We start from the raw sequence: 11766 nt of genomic DNA on the forward strand, positions 1-11766 counted from the left end.
GGCCCGCCCGCCCCCGCCGCGCCGGCCAATGGGAGGCGGCAGCGGGAGGGAGGGCACCGCCCACGTGAGCGCGAGGTCCTGCGGTCGGGGGGAGCCGGGACCGGGTTCGATGTCGCCCAGGGAGGCTCAGCCCGAGGCCGGTCCCCGCCGCTCACTCACGGGACCCGTTCCGGCCACCGGCGGGCCGGGAGGCCGTTCCGCAGGGAAAGGAGTGCCCGCGGCCGGGCTGTCCCTGCCCCGCGGCCCGGGAGAAAGAGCAGAACCCGCGGGGCGGGGCAGGGCTGCAGCGGGAGGCTGAGGAACCCCGGGGGTGCTGCAAGTCGAGCCCCGAGTCGGGGCGGGAGAAAGGAGAGAGAAGGAAAAGAGCTGAAGGACTTAGCCTCCCGCTCTGTGTCCTGGCCACGTTCGGGGTCGCAAGAAGGAGCGGGCGAGCAAGATGCGCTCAGCCGTTCGCCAGAGGCACCGGGAGGGACGGAGGAAGAGAGGGAGGCTCGGGACATCCCGAGCAGCGGGCCCGGCCCCTTCTGCCACCTCTCTCCTCCGTGTTGCGCTGGGGAGGGCTCAGAGAGAAACTGGTGGGACACACGTGGGCGGCTGGAGGCATGAGAAGCGGAGAGCCCCCGGCCCGGTGCCAGCCTCTCCCCCGCCCGCGACACGAGCAGGGCTCGGCGGGACGGCCGGTACCTGACACGGACCAGGGAACAGCCCCGGAGTGTGGCGGCCCCTGGCATGCTCGGCAGCCCTCGGCTCGCCTTCGTTCTCAGCACGGACTGACCACGGGGCTGAGTTTTGTTTTGACACCGTGCCAGGCCTGTCACACGGCAGGAAATTGTCCGTGTAAAAATAGAACGTTTATTAAAACAGTCATTAATGGAGCAGCTGAAGTGTCTGAGTCATGCGTGGTACAGTTTAGGGACTCATCTGGTATCCCAGGTGAGAATTCCCCATCCCAAATTCACCAGGGGTAGAATTTAATTGAGTTTTATTCAACCCACAGTGGCAAATTAAATAACATTTAGCCTTCTGTAATTGCAGGAGGGAGTAAACCATTCCAGGAGGAGAGCTGCCTCCTGGCACGGCTCTCACCCAGCTTCGCTGGGAGGGCAGCAGCAACCTGTGAAGCTTGGCACACTTCAAAGCAGAAAATCCACTCCTTAGGGGTGTCCCACGGAGGACATTCCCCGCTGGCAGCAGCAGCTTCGATGCCACAAAGAGCTGCAAGGTGCTCAGCATTGCTGGGCACAGTGGTGGAGGCGCCTGCAGGAGACAGCCAGAATCCAAGCCTGCTTCCCCTGGCTGGTCCCTGCTGGTGGTGCCAGAGGGGTTGCATTGTGCTGCTTTCTCAGCCCTCATCTGGGGCAGCTTGGGTTAACCTTTCCTCCTGCTGCTGCCCAGGCACCGTGCATGTGAATAAATGCAGCAGAACAAATCCTGCTGGGCTTGGTCTTAGCCAGGGGAAATTGCCCCACTTGCACTGAGCTGGCCCTGGCAGGGCTGGTTTAACGGGGCAGCTTTGTGGCCCCACAGGGATGAGAAATGCTTTGGTCTCTGCTGCACCCTGCCCCAGCAATTCACTGGGAAAAAAGAGAGCTCCCCCCTCTCCCCCCAACTCCTGTCTCCCCGGGCAGTTTTTAGCCACAGTGCTTTCCTGCCGGGGGAAGGCTGCAGCAGACATGCTCAAGCAGAGGAGCAAGAGCTTTGCCCCAGTCCAGAGCTGCCAGCAGAGCTTCCTGGTGGATGCTGCACCTGGCCCTGGGTGCTGGGGTTGGTGTGCTCAGGCAGTGGCTGGCAGCAGTGCCAGTCTGGCCCTGGGTGCTGGGGTTGGTGTGCTCAGGCAGTGGCTGGCAGCAGTGCCAGTCTGGCCCTGGGTGCTGGGGTCAGTGGGCTCAGGAAATGACTGGCAGCTGTGCCCATGTGGCAGTGGCACAAGACTGTAATCTCACCAGTGCAGGGAGCAGCAGTCAGGAAGCTGTGGTCACCCAGACCCTGTGTGCCTGTGGTGGCAGAGCTGCCACCCTGAACTGGGGTCCATGTCCTTCTGTCTGTCTGTCTTAGAGGGTGAGCAGGAAGAGCCTGTGGGGGCTGGGGTGGCCCTCCTCAGTCCCCTGGGACAGCAGTGTCTGTTGATGTGGAATAAAGGAGAGAACCAGAGTGACCTCTCAGTGGCACAGAGGGGGTCATTCAGGGTCACCCACTCTAGCAGAGGGGAAGGCCTGGCTCTGGCTCCTGGATACCTCTGGCCATCAGGTCACTGGGGAAAGTCATGCTGCAGTGACTCGGCCTGCAGGGCCCAGGTGGCTGTGCTGCAGAAGGCAGGCAGCTGACTGCAGCTCATCACCTGCCCACAGGTCAAGGAGAGTCAGCTGCAGCCTTGGCACCTCACCAGCTTGGGCTCTGCGCTCGGTGTGTCACCAGCAGCACTCTGTGCATTGGGTGACTGTTGGCAGTGGGTTGGTGATCCTGTTGGCTTCTGCTTCACCCAGGAGGTTTTGGGAAGCTGTGCTGATAGCCCCTGGCAAGGTGTGTGGCTGGTGTGTAACACACATGCCTGGTGTCACCCAGCACGTGGGCAGCAAAGCAGGCAGGGCTCTCCTCATGTATCCAACCTGCAGTGTCAAAAGAAGAGTTCTGGGTCCAGCCAGCAAAACCCTCTAAGGCAACAGGAGAGCAGGAAACAACAGTATGAGTGGATCTTTGCAGAGCCCTCCAAGAACACACCTCCAGCATCTGGCATGGACTTGAGCAAAGGTGGCCCAGGGCAACCCTCCAGCCCCAGCTGTCTGCTCTGGCTTCCCTTCAGGTCCCCAGGGCCATCGTGCTGCATCTCTGGCAAAGGCTGGTCCTGGCAGCCCTGGCATGAGGAGCACTTGGGGAGCACTGTCCCAGTCATTTCTGCTGGGGATGCTTCCTCATGGTCCCAGGGTCACAGGTAAGGGCTGAGCACCGTGAGGAAGCATTTCACAGCCCTGCATGTCCTGGGGGCATGGGTCAGCAGGCTGAAGTGCTCACAGCTCCCAGGTGCCTGCAGGCCACAGGCTTCCCAAGCCCTGTGGCTCGCTGCCATGGTGTGAGCTGTGTGCTCATCAGCTGGGGCTGAGCAGTTGCTGAAGGATGAGTCTGCTGGCCAGAGGCAGTCCTTAAACACTCACCCTGCACACAACGATGGTCAGCAGCAAAATTAAATGAGCAGAGGCTTCCCTTTCTCCTTCCCCAGAAGCACTTCCTGTCCTGGCCACCCCTGCTGCACCAACGTGACACCAAACCCTGACCCCCATCCAGCCCCAGTGAAGCAGACTAGGAGGTGCCACCAACACCTCACACCTCTGGTGTCTGTGTGTCTGCCACGCTGCAGCTCCTCAGGCTGCTGTGTTCTTGCTGCCTGGCCCTTGGGATGGATTTGCCTGGGAGCTCCTGCTGAAGCTGGTTTTCTGTGTCCTAGATGAAGAAAAGATCCTACAGAGGGTCCCAGATCTAAAAACTGTGCTGGATTGCATTGTTAAGTCCTCACTGCTCTCTTTGTGAGCAGCTTCTTGCCCCTTGAGTGGTGGCAGCAGTGGCGGGAGGTCTGCCCACGGATGTCAGCTCTGCCTCTTCTCATCCTTCTCAAAATTCACTTCCCCTGGGCAAAAGCACCAGCCCCAGAGAAACCCCAGTGGAGTCTTGCTGAGATTTAGTGGCCAGAGAAAGGTCCAGCAGTGATGGGCTCAGCATGATTTCTGCCACCATCCTGCTCCCCCAGAGGTGCCCAGGACCTGGCTGACCCAGGGGAGCTTGGTCCCATCCCTGCAGGGCTCCACAGCAGTTCTCCTCTCTCTTCCCTTCTTCTCTGCTGGCATTGAAGGGATGCTGCCAGGGAAACCCAGCCCTGCCCAGCCAGACATGCAGGTGAAGGGTTCCATTCAGTCCCTGCAGGAGCCACGGCTTTGGGGCCCTGCTGGGGCTCAGGTGCTTCCTGCACTGGAGGTGTTACAACCTTTGGTCCCTCGCTGCCTGGTGGCCAGGACCCCATCGTTTCCAACACAGAGCTTTGCAGCCTCCTTCTGCCCTTGCTCCACTGCCAGCATTGGCTGCCAGCCCCCTGTGCCCCCCCCCAGCCCATTCTGGAGAAGAGCTGTGAAGCTCCTTGGTCTCTGTGAGGAGCAGGGCACTCAGGGCACCTTTGGTTACCTGAAGGCTGGGGACACCTCGTGTGCCTGTGGGATGGGGACAGGGATGTGCTCTGCCGTGAGCAGGACCTGCTCTGTGCTGCTGGGGCTGGACAAGAGATGCCAGCCTGAGTGAGGTGTGGAGGGCATGGATGCTGATCATGCCTACAGGGTATCCAAAGTCCCCCAGTCCCAAAGACCCTCCTTGTGCCACCAATAGGTGTCCATAGCTGCAGTGACACCCAGGGGTGTGGGGCAGAGCCAGGGGCTTGGCTCAGCAGCCTTGCCCAGCTGCTCTGCCTGAGGAGTGGGCAGCAGCCAGGCCTCATGGCATGCTTCTGTCCCAGAGGAACTGCCCCTCACCTGAGATGGGGACAGCCCATGGCATGAGGGGCTGGTGGGGCATGAGGGGCTGGTGGGGCATGGTGGGGATGTTGTGGTGGGGATGCTGGGGTGGGGATGCTGGGGTGGGGATGCTGTAGTAGGGGATGCTGGGGTGGGGATGCTGTGGTGGGGGATGCTGGGGTGGGGGATGCTGGGGTGGGGGATGCTGGGGTGGGGATGCTGGGGTGGGGATGCTGTAGTAGGGGATGCTGGGGTGGGGATGCTGTGGTGGGGGATGCTGGGGTGGGGGATGCTGGGGTGGGGGATGCTGGGGTGGGGATGCTGGGGTGGGGGATGCTGGGGTGGGGGATGCTGGGGTGGGGGATGCTGGGGTGGGGATGTTGGTGTGGGGGATGCTGGGGTGGGGATGCTGGGGTGGGGATGCTGGGGTGGGGATGCTGTGGTGGGGATGCTGGGGTGGGGATGCTGGGGTGGGGGATGCTGTGGTGGGGGATGCTGGGGTGGGGATGCTGTAGTGGGGATGCTGGGGTGGGGATGCTGGGGTGGGGGATGCTGGGGTGGGGATGCTGGGGTGGGGATGCTGTGGTGGGGATGCTGGGGTGGGGATGCTGTGGTGGGGATGCTGTGGTGGGGGATGCTGTGGTGGGGATGCTGTGGTGGGGGATGCTGGGGTGGGGATGCTGTGGTGGGGGATGCTGGGGTGGGGATGCTGGGGTGGGGGATGCTGGGGTGGGGGATGCTGGGGTGGGGGATGCTGGGGTGGGGATGCTGGGGTGAGGATGCTGGGGTGGGGGATGCTGGGGTGGGGATGCTGTGGTGGGGGATGCTGTGGTGGGGATGCTGGGGTGGGGGATGCTGGGGTGGGGGATGCTGTGGTGGGGATGCTGGGGTGGGGATGCTGGGGTGGGGATGCTGGGGTGAGGATGCTGGGGTGGGGGATGCTGGGGTGGGGATGCTGTGCTGGGGATGCTGTGCTGGGGATGCTGTGCTGGGGATGTTGGGGTGGGGATGCTGTGGTGGGGGATGCTGTGGTGGGGATCTTGTGGTGGGGGATGCTGGGGTGGGGGATGCTGGGGTGGGGATGCTGGGGTGGGGGATGCTGGGGTGGGGGATGCTGGGGTGGGGATGCTGGGGTGGGGATGCTGGGGTGGGGGATGCTGTGGTGGGGATGCTGTGGTGGGGGGATGCTGGGGTGGGGATGCTGGGGTGGGGGATGCTGGGGTGGGGGATGCTGTGGTGGGGATGCTGGGGTGGGGATGCTGGGGTGGGGGATGCTGGGGTGGGGGATGCTGGGGTGGGGATGCTGGGGTGGGGGATGCTGGGGTGGGGGATCTTGTGCTGGGGATGCTGTGGTGGGGATGTTGGGGTGGGGATGCTGTGGTGGGGGATGCTGTGGTGGGGATGCTGGGGTGGGGGATGCTGGGGTGGGGGATGCTGGGGTGGGGATGCTGGGGTGGGGGATGCTGGGGTGGGGATGCTGGGGTGGGGATGCTGTGCTGGGGATGCTGTGCTGGGGATGTTGGGGTGGGGATGCTGTGGTGGGGGATGCTGTGGTGGGGATCTTGTGGTGGGGGATGCTGGGGTGGGGATGCTGGGGTGGGGATGCTGTAGTGGGGGATGCTGGGGTGGGGATGCTGTGGTGGGGGATGCTGGGGTGGGGATGCTGTGGTGGGGATGCTGGGGTGGGGGATGCTGTGGTGGGGGATGCTGTGGTGGGGATGCTGGGGTGGGGATGCTGGGGTGGGGGATGCTGTGGTGGGGATGCTGTGGTGGGGGATGCTGTGGTGGGGGATGCTGGGGTGGGGATGCTGGGGTGGGGGATGCTGGGGTGGGGATGCTGGGGTGAAGGATGCTGGGGTGGGGGATGTTGTGGTGGGGATGCTGGGGTGGGGATGATGTGGTGGGGGATGATGTGGTGGGGGATGCTGTGGTGGGGGATGCTGTGGTGGGGATGCTGTGATGAGGGATGATGTGGTGGGGGATGATGTGGTGGGGGATGCTGTGGTGGGGGATGCTGGGGTGGGGGATGCTGTGATGAGGGATGATGTGGTGTGGATGCTGTGGTGGGGGATGCTGGGGTGGGGATGCTGTAGTGGGGGATGCTGGGGTGGGGATGCTGGGGTGGGGATGCTGTGATGAGGGATGATGTGGTGGGGATGCTGTGGTGGGGGATGCTGGGGTGGGGATGCTGGGGTGGGGGCTGCTGTGGTGGGGATGCTGTGATGAGGGATGCTGTGGTTGGGGATGTTGTGCATCCAGCACAAAAATCAGACTGCTTCTATCTTTAGAATTTGGGTCAGCAGCAGCTTTCTGCCAGGAGCCTCCACAGCATCCCCTGAAAGCAGGGCTGCAAAGAGGCTTTGGGCCAGCAGCCCTGTCCCCTTGGGAAGGCTGCCCAGGGAGGCAGAGCCGCTGGGGGAGTCACCAGGGGAGGTGCTGGCTGCCTCCCAGAGCAGCAGGGCTGGGTGTCTGTCCCACAGCCTGCTGCTGCCTGCGGCCCTGCCTGACCCCAGCCCAGGAGCTCTCTGACTCAGTGCCCTTTGACTGACACCTCCTTGTTTTCCACCAGATTCTGGCTTGGCTTTGGGACAGAAGGAAATAGCAGCTAGTGAGAAGAGATCAGGAATCTGACCCAGGGCCATTTTGGGCTGTGTGTGTCTCAGCATGGAGTCACCTTGCTGGCCTGGGTGCAGGCAGCCAGGGTCACTGCCCATGCAGTCAGGGGCTGCCATGGGGCTGGGCACCCCCTGCCACTGCCAGCTCCCCAGCAACATGGGCACCTCTAGTTGATCAGGTGGTGGCCACAGGCAGCTTTTCTGGGCAAGGAGAGCAGGTTTGCCCTCTCCCTGCCACGCTGCAGAAAAAGTGAGTGGGGAACCCAGCTGCTGCCCCATCAGCAGCCACTGCCCATGGGGCAGCCTCAGGGCTACCTCAGTGGTGGCTCCCCTCAGACTGGCTGGAACTCAGCTTCCACCTCCACTGCAGTGCAGAGAGAAGGAGCCTGCCCACCCTGCTGCCCCACAGCCCTCACTGCCAGGGGAACAGCCAGGCCTTCCTCCCCCCTGCCCCCTTCAGCGTTTTGCTGGCTGCACCCAGGGGCTTCAGCATCAGAGTTAGCACCCAGACAGGCTCACACCACGAGCCATAGGGATGGTGTGCGCTCCACAGGGGTGGTCTGAACTCCACAGGACCTGGTGTGAGCTCCACAGGGGTGGTCTGAGCTCCACAGGACCTGGTGTGAACTCCATAGAGGGGGTGTGAGCTCTGCAGTGGGGGTGTGAGCTCCATAGGGACGATGTGAGCTCTGCAAGGTGTTGTGAGTTCCATAGGACCTGGTGTGAGCTCCATAGGGGTGGTCTGAGCTCCACAGGACCTGGTGTGAGCTCCATAGGGGTGGTCTGAGCTCCACAGGACCTGGTGTGAGCTCCATAGAGGGGGTGTGAGCTCCATAGAGGGGGTGTGAGCTCTGCAGGGGGGGTGTGAGCTCTATAGGGATAATGTGAGCTCCATAGGGACGATGTGAGCTCTGCAAGGTGTTGTGAGCTCCATAGGACCTGGTGTGAACTCCACAGGGGTGGTAGGAGCTCCATAGGGGTGATGTGAGCTCTGCAGGGGTGGTGGGAGTTTCATAGGACCTGGTGTGAGCTCCACAGGGATGTTGTGAGCATCATAGGGGTGATTTGAGCTGCACAGGGGTGGTGTGAACTGCACAGGGTGATGTGAAATCCATAGGGGTGGTGTGGGATCCCTAGGGGTGGTGTGGGATCCCTAGGGGTGGTGTGTGATCCATAGGGGTGATGTGGGATCCATAGGGGTGATGTGGGATCCATAGGGGTGGTGTGGGATCCCTAGGGGTGATGTGTGATCCATAGGGGTGGTGTGGGATCCCTAGGGGTGGTGTGTGATCCATAGGGGTGATGTGGGATCCCTAGGGGTGATGTGGGATCCATAGGGGTGGTGTGGGATCCCTAGGGGTGGTGTGTGATCCATAGGGGTGGTGTGGGATCCCTAGGGGTGATGTGTGATCCATAGGGGTGATGTGTGATCCCTAGGGGTGGTGTGGGATCCCTAGGGGTGGTGTGTGATCCATAGGGGTGGTGTGGGATCCCTAGGGGTGATGTGGGATCCATAGGGGTGGTGTGGGATCCCTAGGGGTGATGTGTGATCCATAGGGGTGGTGTGGGATCCCTAGGGGTGGTGTGTGATCCATAGGGGTGGTGTGGGATCCCTAGGGGTGATGTGGGATCCATAGGGGTGGTGTGGGATCCCTAGGGGTGATGTGTGATCCATAGGGGTGGTGTGGGATCCCTAGGGGTGGTGTGTGATCCATAGGGGTGATGTGGGATCCCTAGGGGTGATGTGGGATCCATAGGGGTGGTGTGGGATCCCTAGGGGTGGTGTGTGATCCATAGGGGTGGTGTGGGATCCCTAGGGGTGATGTGTGATCCATAGGGGTGATGTGTGATCCCTAGGGGTGGTGTGGGATCCCTAGGGGTGATGTGGGATCCCTAGGGGTGGTGTGGGATCCCTAGGGGTGATGTGGGATCCCTAGGGGTGATGTGTGATCCCTAGGGGTGGTGTGGGATCCCTAGGGGTGATGTGTGCTCCACAGGAGCTGGTGTGTGAGCTCCATGGGGGTGGAGTGAGCTCCACAGGGTGAGATGTGCTCCATGGCTTGCTGTTCTCCATAGAGAGTGGTGTCTGCTCCACAGGGTGAGCATGCAGCAGGGATGATGCCTCAGAGGGCACATCATGGTGCTGAGGAGAGTAATGGCCCCCAGGGGTTGTTCTTCCTGCAGCCCTACTGACTCCCTCTGACCAAGGACCCTGAGGTCCCTTGGGCACCTCAGGGCTGTGAAGTGCCCCCAGGCTTCTGACACCTGAGTGGCTTCAGCAGTGTCATGGGCTTACAGCTTTCACAGCTCAGGGCAGCTGGGTCTCCCAGGGGTTGTATCATGCCTGTCTCTGGCTTTTCTGCCAGCCTCTGGGCTGGCAATGAGCCCCTCCAGATGGGTGTCATGAGATGGCAGAGATGCTTTACTCAAGAGTGTTCCCAGGTTGCCCTCAAGCCCTTGAGCCCAGCCATGTGTTCCAAAGGGAGGATGAGCACTTGAACCAGCATTCCTGGCCCCTCTAAGGTCAGGGTAAAATCCTGCCTGAGCTGACCCCAGGGCAGTGGATGTTCAGGCCTGGCCACGCCTCCATCACTGGAGGTGCTGCAGCCTGCTGGGCCGTGCTGGGATGCTGCTCAGGCCCTGTGCTTGCCCAGCCTTGGGGCATCAAACACCCTGCACACTGTCAACTCTCACACAAGAGGCTTTTTTGACTCCTGGCACACATTTGTCTTGTGCAAGATGAGAACTTGGCTGTCAGTGCTGCTGGAGAATGCAGCTGAGCCCTGGGGACCCATCCAGGCAGAGGAGGCTCAGCCCTCCCAGGGCAAGGGGGAAAAACGATGCTGGGCTGCAGGCTCCAGGAGCAGCTCCTCTGTCTCCTGGCCAGGCTGCCCCATGGTTCACTGTGGGTTTGCTCTTCACTTGCCTCTTCTGCTGGTGCAAACATAAGTGTGAGCCAGGCTGAGGCACGCAGCAGCGGTGGCATGGGGGCTGGGCATGGCAGCAGCACCTTGGCACACATCCCTCCCAGGGTGGGCAGCAGCAGCAGGATGGCCTTTACCCTGCCCCAGCTTCACCTGCTCATGGCTCCCTCTCTCTCTCTCTCTCTCTCTCTCTCTCTCTCATCTCTATCTCTATCATCTCTGTCTCTATAATCTCTATCTCTATATATCTCTGTAATCTCTATCTCTATCTCTATCTAATCTCTATCTCTATCTCTATCTCTGTCTCTGTCTCTGTCTATCTCTATAATCTCTATCTCTATCTCTGTCTCTCTCTATCTCTATCTCTATAATCTCTATCTCTATAATCTCTCTATCTAATCTCTATCTCTATCTCTATCTCTATCTCTATCTCTATCTCTATCTCTATCTCTATCTCTCTATCTCTATCTCTACCTCTGTCTCTATCTCTATCTCTATCTCTATAATCTCTATCTCTATAATCTCTATCTCTATAATCTCTCTATCTAATCTCTATCTCTATCTCTATCTCTATCTCTATCTCTATCTCTATCTCTATCTCTATCTCTATCTCTATAATCTCTATCTCTATCTCTCTATCATCTCTCTCTGTCTCTCTATCTCTATAATCTCTGTCTCTTTATCTCTCTATCTCTATCTCTATAATCTCTATCTCTACCTCTATCTCTACCTCTATCTCTATAATGTCTATATCTCTATAATCTCTATCTCTATAATCTCTATCTCTACAATCTCTATCTCTCTCTATCTCTATCTCTATATCTAATCTCTATCTCTATAATGTCTATTTCTATCTCTATAATCTCTCTCTTTCTCTCTCTCTCTCTCTAATCTCTCTCTCTAATCTCTATCTCTATAATCTCTATCTCTATCTCTCTATATCTCTATAATCTCTTTTACTATAATATCTCTCTCTCTCTCTCTCTCTACCTCTATCTCTATCTCTATCTCTATCTCTATCTCTATCTCTATCTCTATCTCTATCTCTATCTCTATCTCTATCTCTATCTCTATCTCTATCTCTATAATCTCTATCTCTATAATCTCTCTCTTTCTCTCTCTCTCTCTCTAATCTCTCTCTCTCTCTAATCTCTATCTCTATAATCTCTATCTCTCTCTCTCTCTATCTCTATAATCTCTTTTACTATAATCTCTCTCTCTCTCTCTCTCTCTCTCTATCTCTACCTCTATCTCTATCTCTATCTCTATCTCTATCTCTATCTCTATCTCTATCTCTATCTCTATCTCTATCTCTATCTCTATCTCTATCTCTATCTCTATCTCTATCTCTCTATCTCTATAATGTCTATCTCTATCTCTATCTCTATAACGTCTATCTCTATAATCTCTATCTCTACAATCTCTCTCTCTCTCTCTCTCTCATCTCTATCTCTATCTCTATAATGTGTATCTCTATCTCTATCTCTGTAATCTCTATCTCTATAATATCTCTCTTTCTCTCTATCTCTATAATCTCTCTCTCTCTCTCTCTCTCTCTCTCTCTAATGTCTATCTCTATCTCTATCTCTATTTCTATCTCTATCTCTATCTCTATCTCTATCTCTATAATCTCTACCTCTACAATCTCTGTCTCTATAATCTCTATCTCTATAATCTCTATCTCTATCTCTATCTCTATCTCTATCTCTATCTCTATCTCTATCTCTATAATCTCTA

The sequence above is a fragment of the Melanerpes formicivorus genome, unplaced genomic scaffold, assembly GCF_026170545.1.
Source record: "Melanerpes formicivorus ecotype bairdi unplaced genomic scaffold, bMelFor1.0.p_v2 SCAF_115, whole genome shotgun sequence".
In the NCBI taxonomy this organism is placed as follows: Eukaryota; Metazoa; Chordata; class Aves; order Piciformes; family Picidae; genus Melanerpes; species Melanerpes formicivorus.